Below are 8,771 nucleotides of genomic sequence, written 5' to 3'. Positions count from 1 at the left end.
CGAGGAAAGATAAGTTGTCAAAATTCTGAAAAGTACAGTGAAACAGTATAACTCAGAGAAGGTCAAAGGGGATGGTATTGGCAGACTGCAGTAGCATCCAAGACACTGAAGAGTATCAGTCTCCATGTATTTCTACACCACGAGTGTCTCCAGGAAAGAGCGGGAAGCCTCAGCTAATTTGCCCTTTTTCAGAAACAGCGCCAGGCTGGGAGCAGAGAGCGCTGGCTGAGTGTTGTGATCCCCATTCCAGACGGAGAGCAGGAGAGACGCCAAGCGTCCTAGTCACACCTCACTCCAGCCCCTGTCATGCTTCTTGACTGCAGATACTACAAAGATCAGGTGGCTTTTTAGTTGGAACTCTGGTGAAGGCAATCCCGAAAGGCAACACTGGCGACCAAGCTTTGGTCTATGAGAGCAAATAGAAAAATCTCAGCGAAGCTGCCCACGTTAGCCAGAAAGCTATCAACAACATAAACGAAGATCTTGAGCAAATTACAGAGGAGGCTGAGCAAAGAAATCTAGCAATTGATGCAGCATGAAGGAAGGCCGTCAATAATGAAAGAGGAAGGAGAGAAAAGCACTAGGATTTCCTGGTGGTCCAATGGTTAAGAATCCTCCTGCCAGTTCAGGGAACGTGGGTTCTGTCCCTGGTCTGGGGAGACTCCACATGCCTCGGGGAAACTCAGCCCTTATGCCACAACTATTGAAGCTGGCAGCCCCCTGATCCCGTGCCAATTAACAAGAGGAGCCACCACAATGAGAAGCCCGCGGACCTCAACGAAGAGTAGCCCCTACTTGCTGCAATTAGAGAAAGCCCGCATGCAACAACGAAGACCCAGGGCAGCCAAAAATAAATTAAAAAAAAAAGAAAACTAACAAATGGAATAGTAAAAGTATTCAGCAACAAAACAGGATTTTTTTTCCTGAAATAAATGAAGAACTGTATCTTCAGCTCTGATGGATAATAGGATATTAGTATTAGAAATAGGAATGAAGACATAGGATGAGAACAAAAGTTGAAAAATGGACCAAAAACATAATAGTATGGGCTGACATTTGCTGGAAAGGAAAGCAGACAAGAGAAGAGTGAGGTTTCTAACCAGTTCCTTTAAGAGCTCTATTAGACAGTTGTTGAGGATTTTTTTGGACATACTACTGTGTGGTATTCAAGGAATCTTTCCTTGACATCTCTTTGCAGAAGTAAAACAAAAACCACCTAATCATATTCTGCTGTTTTATTTGGATGATGCAAAGGCATTCCTATTGACTGGACAACATGCTGAGTGAGATCAAAATCTGCTTCAGGTGTCCTTGGATTTGGGTCACAACACGTACTTTAGGTTAAACTGGTGTATAGAAATGATCCCTGAGCATACTTTTACAGTGCCTGCTATTGGATGATTGCCATGAGAGGGAGCAGAGAGCTCCCAAGAACCAGCCATGGAGAGTCTTGGAATGTCTAATTCAGAGGGAAATTGTGGAAGTTGCAGTGATGTTAAAACTGTTAATGCAGTGTAGGACTGCATTTCAAATAGGGAATAAATATAGGAAATATTTCATTACTTAAAAAATGGAAGAGCTCTTATTGACAGTACATGCTACAATTATTTTTGTTTTTATTCAACCTTCACACCTAGTGTTTTAATAAACGGGACCAGTATAAGGCATTTGCTCTACTCATTAGGCTAGTAACAGAACCCCTGAGAACTAGGTTATATTACAGCCCAGGAGATCAAGCTGAATATAGAGCCTCAGATAAAGGTTCAGTGCTAAGGAAGAAAAATGTAAGGAACATTTTTCCAGGGAACATAAGACTGAGTTATCATTGCCAGAGGCCACAGGTATGTGGCAAAAGGCTGAAAAATCTGGAGATTGAGAGCCTAATGAATCCGGAATTCCACCATTTTTGATCGAAGTCATATAAAGTCTTCTGTTTTCCTGGCAGACTACCTGAATATTCCAGAGTGTAGAGTTGCTTAGAATTTTCTGCTTGGTTAATTAACTTTTTCATTGCTAATCACATCACTTATGCAAAAGGATGTAACCACAGAGTCGGGGGGGTCATGAGCATGGGACCGCTGATGTAAGTGGGAACCCTGTTTTTCACAGAAGGGAAATCACTGAGTTTGGCAGAGAGACCAAGAATAATTTACTATATCCCCCTTTTCACTAGAATGTCAAAAGTTATTTTTCATCCCTGGTATTAACTTGGAAAGAGCTAGAATCTTATAGAACCATGCAAGTATCAACCTCCATTCCCGAGCTGTGCTGTGCTGAGCACCTGAACATCTACACGTTGGGCCCATTTTGCCTTGGAGGAAATGGCTTTGTGGGGTTACAAAGTGCAAATCTGAGCCCATTTCTTATGGAAGCATTTTAATCGATTATTATACACTAAAAATAACTGGGTAGTATTTTATTAATATACTAATGGTATCTTAGCAAATGGTATATCAAAGACCATGTTAATCTTGTATATCACTGTGTCCTCCACAGCAACACAGCAAATGGCATATATGGTACTTTGCAAAGGTTTGTTGAATAACTGGATTAAGTGATATTTCTTACATGACCACAATAAAAATACTTTATAAGAACATGGATTAAAAATTCCTATAACTTTTAAGTTAAATTTTGTAAGTTAACATACTCATAAATTATGACTTTGTGTTTTAAATATAAATGAAAGACATTAAGTGATTACATATAGTATGCATTTTACTATGTTTGGACATTTTCTTTCCAGTAGAGTTATCACATATGCCTTATTTACATACCTAAAACATTTTAAAGGTTAAAAAATATAAAATCTATCTAATAAATAATCTATCTAATAAAAATAAATCTAATTAACAAATTAGATTTATCATCAAGGTACCTAATTAATTTTAACATGGTAGAATCATTCCATTTGTATTCTGCTAATTAATGGATTAATATTTGATAAGTTAAATAAAGATCCTATAGAACATTTATTATATTTTTGAGAATTCTCAGATGTTTATCTGCACTCAGAACCACATACTGTATTTTGATTTGTTTTATTATATTGTTTGACTTAAATATTGATTATTACTAAAAGTATATGATTTGCTTACTTCCCCCAAAGGATCTGGAGACTGATAGATTTTCCACATACGTTGAAAGAGTTTAGTTGTTGAACAGAGACCTTAATGTTGACTTTTATGTCTGCTTGTGGGCAAAACAACAATCATCACATTTTATATTTCTGAACCTCAACATTCTTCATCTGCCATATGTTATGCACAAAACTTGACTCCTGTTTTATTACAGAAACTCTCTTGGGTGGCAATCAATGATTTTATGTAGTTTATCTTTACTTCATGTTCTCAGTCTGAAATTTCTCTTCTTGGCCTGAGTTTCTAGTGGAAATTTGATAGTAACAGGCATTGGCATTCTGAGGAATAAAGAGAGATGATGATTCTTTCTGCAGAGCATATGTTACTGTTATTAGTAATAATGATCTTTAATTTCATTTCTGCTGTTTTACTAACAAACTACACAGATCAGAGATTGCAAAGTCAAATGTCCAAAATCAAACTTCTCTTCTCTGTTTAGTTTTCCTCCTCCTTTCCCCACTGCATTGATTAATAGCTCTGCTTTGCACTGCATTTGTGGGCAAAGCACAGTGAGGAAGAAATGTCTTGTTCTGCAGATACTCTGCAGACCGTTCAGGGGTGAGAATGTGGTGCAGTTCCTAAGACCCAGACTCCAGAAGAGCCCTAAAGAGAGAAAAAGTACTGATTTTAGGGCTTGGTGATCATACACAATTATAAAGAGGAATTTTAAAATTGTACAAATAATAAAATAGAGCATTCTCATAAAATAGGCTGGGAGCATACTTAGAGAGCTGCATTCTCTCCTTTTTGCAGATATTGTTACAGATGAAGACATGATGTCGAAAGAGTTTTGTTTTTATAAAGTGTTATTCTGCCCTTTATGAGGAAATTCTTAACAGTAACTGTGAATTTTATATACTAGGCTGCAGAACATTCCTTTAGAAATAAATCGGATGAGTGTGAGGGAAGGAATGAAGTAAAAGAAAAGCATTAAATAAAAACAATAAGAGAGATAAAACTGGGACTTTTATTGAAAATGATAAGAAATATCATAGAAGTACATTTACAAATGATGAGATAGTGGGAGAGGAAAGTTACCATATTGTTTTTGTCTCTCTTAATTTAAGATGGTCTTAACCTAAGGCAAACATTTCAGTGCTGAGAAGCCCAACCAATTATCTTTTTTACTGAAGTGATTTCCATCAGAAAGGGAAAGATACTAGAAAATGAAATGATGAAAAAAGAGAGTACCCTGGGAATATTGTGCCAAAATGCATGTATTTAGCTCTTGAGTTTAGCAAATCTGACAGGGAGCCACCACCCAGTAACTGCAGTGATAGAAAATAGTCTTATTTACTAAGAATAGGGTATGAACTTTAAAAAGAACCCTTCATACTTTATAAAAATCTGTCTGTATCAGTTACATAGTCCTTTTCTGGTTAAGAAGCAGATGTTCTTGATGAAAGGAAACCTAGCAAATATTTCAAATGTCTGACATTTTGTGATACTATGCAAAAATGTTCATGATAAAACATGATAGTAGTTTGAAGGTGTAATCCTAAGGGCTATAATGTTGTTATATAATTAAGTATATGCATTTATAATAAAAACCAGATATTGCTTAAAACTAAATAGACACAGATATGCTGTATTATGATACTTGTATACATATTTATATTTCCAAAATTGCCATCCTCTTTTGAAGAGATATCTAGATAAAAAATGAATAGAAGAAAATTATGCCCATAAATTCTCCAAACCCAGCTCAGGGCACTCAGGCTTTACAATTTTGATAGAGCTATTGAAGAGGTGTAAACTGTAATTGAGTACACTTTCTTATTCTTTGAGCAGAAAGCATTTTGTGCCATTTAAACTACTCTTATTCAGTCTAAACATTTTTTTTTTTTTTACTTTACAATATTGTATTGGTTTTGCCATACATCAACATGAATCCACCATGGGTGTACACGTGTCCCCGATCCTGAACCCCCCTCCCACCTCCCTCCCCATACCATCCCTCTGGGTCATCCCAGTGCACCAGCCCCAAGCATCCTGTATCCTGCATCGAACCTGGACTGGCGATTGAGTTATCCTTACAATGTGCAAAAATTGTGGAGTATTAAATGTAAATTTAATGGGAAGTTGAAAAGGCATCACAGACATATATGCCTCTGTATCACCTATATGGCAGTGGTTATGAATCCTGGCTGCAATTTATGATAGAACCTTCAAGTTCCCAAACTGAAAGCCTGAGAACTACTCTAGACTTACTATATCTTCATCTCAAGAACATTAACCTCAAGATATTTATTTAGAAAGCATTGCATTACTGATTGTAAAGTTCAGTCAGTGTTGAAAACTGTTGATAAATATATTGTTCTTCATAATCATGAACGTTTATAACTGAAAGGGTCCTACAATTCATCCACTTCAATCTGTATATCAATATTGAACTCAAATACATTTTACTTTGGTTTTTATTAGTGTATATAATAAAAAGAACATGTGTATGAATGTGTATGTATATATATATAGTAATATACATATACACATATATGAACATCAGTTTAACAGTTTAACTTGGATATGTATGTATATATTCATGTATATATACACATAAACATAAATGCAGACTTATATACACATACTTATACACTGGAACATTTTCCTATGGCAGAGGAAATAAATACAGAAATGTGCTTTAGTTAAAATACATATACACAAAGTTCAAGGCAATGTTATAGGTAAAGTACTGGTGTAATACAAAAGCTGCTGCTGCTGCTGCTAAGTCGCTTCAGTCATGTCTGACTCTGTGCGACCCCATAGACGGCAGCCCACCAGGCTCCCCCATCCCTGGGATTCTCCAGGCAAGAACACTGGAGTGGGTTGCCATTTCCTTCTCCAATGCATGAAAGTGAAAAGTGAAAGTGAAGTCGCTCAGTCGGGTCCGACTCTAGCGACCCCATGGACTGCAGCCTACCAGGCTCCTCCGTCCATGGGATTTTCTAGGCAAAAGTTCTCTGAATACAAAAGCAGGTATCCTTAATTCCTAAAAGAACAGCAAGGATTTGTAATTCTTTGATCTGGTTTTTAACATTGGAAAAGGATTTTTAACTTGGAAGAGGTAAGGCAAAAAAGGGAATGAAGACTAAGAGAACAGAGTGTGCAAAGTAACAGGCATGGCACATTAATACTTAATTCAGCAGATACTTAGTTCAGCAATGAATGTGAAATGTGAAAGAGAAATTTATCTATCCATAGACTTATTTGCGTATTTCTTTTTTCCACAAAGGTTGATTGCTGAGGATATATCTGTCCTATCATAAGGGTTGTTGTTTAATCACTTAGTCATGTCCGACTTTGCGACCCACCAGGCTCCTCTGTACATGGGATTTCCCAGGCAAGAATACTGGAGTGGGTTGCCATTTCCTTCTCCAATCATAAGGATATTCAATCACAAAAAAAAAAGCAAGGAAGAAAAGATAGTGAGAAGGAAATTAGATATACTGTTAAACATTTTGTTACTTATTTTTAAATCTTTATTATATTCTTAAAATAATGCTCATTTTTTGAGGGTTTTAGATTGTATTCAATATTGTGGGAAGATTTCTGAAGACAGTTTCTAAAGAATAACTGGTAGTAACATGAATTTGTTTTAAAATTGAATGCACTTTAAAACAATTGTTTTAATGGAAGCAATTTTTTTTTTTAGTTGCTTTACAGAATTTTGTGGTTTTCTGTCATACAGCAACAGGAATCAGCCGGAGTTAGACCCATGTCCCCTCCCTCCCTGACCTCCTTCTCATCTCCCTCCTCACCCATCCTGCAGCCTGTCACAGAGCCCCTGTTGGAGTTCCCTGAGTCATACAGCAAATGAAAGCACTTTCAAGAAACATTTTGGAAAGTTCATAATGCCATTTATTTTATCCATAGAAATTTGTAGCACTTTTAAAGAAGTTTGTTTTGGTAACATTTTTTCTTAGTGCTTATTTTTATGCTTAGCTAATTGTTGTTATTGATACTAAAGGAATATGTGATTTGCTAATCCTATTGGATATTAACTCAGATTGGACCCCTAGAGCTGGAAACGGGTCATTAAGTCAATTCATTTTTCATCTTGAATTGATGAAAATGTATTTTATTTTGAATTTGTGTTAGACATTTATTGCATAGTTGATTTTTTATTTCTTTTCTTTTTATTTTGCAGCATCTATCTCTTTTCCAATCCATAATGTATTGCTATTAAAGTTTAAAGATTTGTGTCACTCACAAATCTTGAGTGTTCTTTGAAGCCCCGATTCAAGTCAAAATACCACTGAGGGAAAATTTCACTGCTCGCTTTTGTAGAAAACTACTGTACTTTCTTCTTGCTTGCATCCACAAGCCAGTTTCCCACCAGTGGGACCCCTGCTCTATTGGTCCCTGTTCTCCAGCATGCCATCACTGACAGATAGTCAACTGAGCCTCTCTTTCAAGACCAAGCATACATGTTTTCCCCCAATTTTTGCCAATTTAAGCTCATCAGTATCTTTCCCTGATCTCAGCTACCAATGGCTCTTTTTTCTGTGCTTCTCTTATAGACCTTTTCTAGATAGAGATCTTCATACTCATGTACCTCTTTGCTTTCTTATCACAGTGGGGGTGTATGTTTTGATTGCTGAAGGGAGAATTTCTGTCTTTAGTCATTATTCTGTTGATGCAGTGCCTAAAGAAGGACTTGGCAGTTGTGACAGAGCCTTTGTGGGTATTTGTCCAAGTACGCATTTGTGTGTGTTCCTCCGATTTAGGAGTTTTCCAACTGTTTTGATTTTCTTTGCTGATTTCTCAGTCCTGGGCTCTTCAGACTGTCTCTTCCATGCGCAATTTCAAACTGCAAATAAAAAATCTTGCATACCTCGTATATTATGTTCTAGGACATCTCTGTGCTTGTGCTCAGATGCTTCAGTCATGTCCGACTCTTTGTGACCCCATGGACTGAATGTAGCCCTTCAGGCTCCTCTGTCCACAGGATTCTCTAGACAAGAATACTTGAGTGATTACCATGCTCTTCTCCAGGGGATCTTCCCAACACAGGGATTGAACCCTTTTCCCCTGGGGCTTTTATTACTCATTTTAATGATTAATACTCTTCAATAAAATGTTATAATATGTAACTCATTACCTATTACCTCAATTCCTTGAGCTACAAGTTCAATTTTTTTTTCTTCTTTTATCCTTAAAAAAGTGGAAAAAGAGAACCCTTCTATCTGAATAGTATGAACTTCATTATCACTTTAAAAATATTTCCAGGACCTCTACCAGCTTATCATTGTTCTTGTGTGACTCATTTGACAATCCAGATTATATCATCTAATTTAGTTAACAAAATCCATTGATGACGATTAAGATAGTTATATCTCAAAGGTACTCCTTTTGAATCTTTGTTGAATTAAGCACCTTTTTATAACAGTATAGAACTTAACTAAAGTTAAATAGCATAATGCCTAAAACCTAATCATCTGATATACCAACTATCTAATGGAATAATGTGGAAAATAATTTAAAATTTTAAATGAGGAGCAAAAGAGGAAAAGGACCAATTTAAAATAAAGAATTAAGACAAGCATATTCATCAGTTACCATTTGGGCACAGTGGAAAAACTGGCCTGAGGACTATTCAATTTAAAATGTTCCATAGGTGCTATTGGCTCC

This window comes from Bubalus kerabau, chromosome 2 (genome assembly GCF_029407905.1).
Source record: "Bubalus kerabau isolate K-KA32 ecotype Philippines breed swamp buffalo chromosome 2, PCC_UOA_SB_1v2, whole genome shotgun sequence".
In the NCBI taxonomy this organism is placed as follows: domain Eukaryota; kingdom Metazoa; phylum Chordata; class Mammalia; order Artiodactyla; family Bovidae; genus Bubalus; species Bubalus kerabau.
This window is presented reverse-complemented; position numbering follows the sequence as displayed.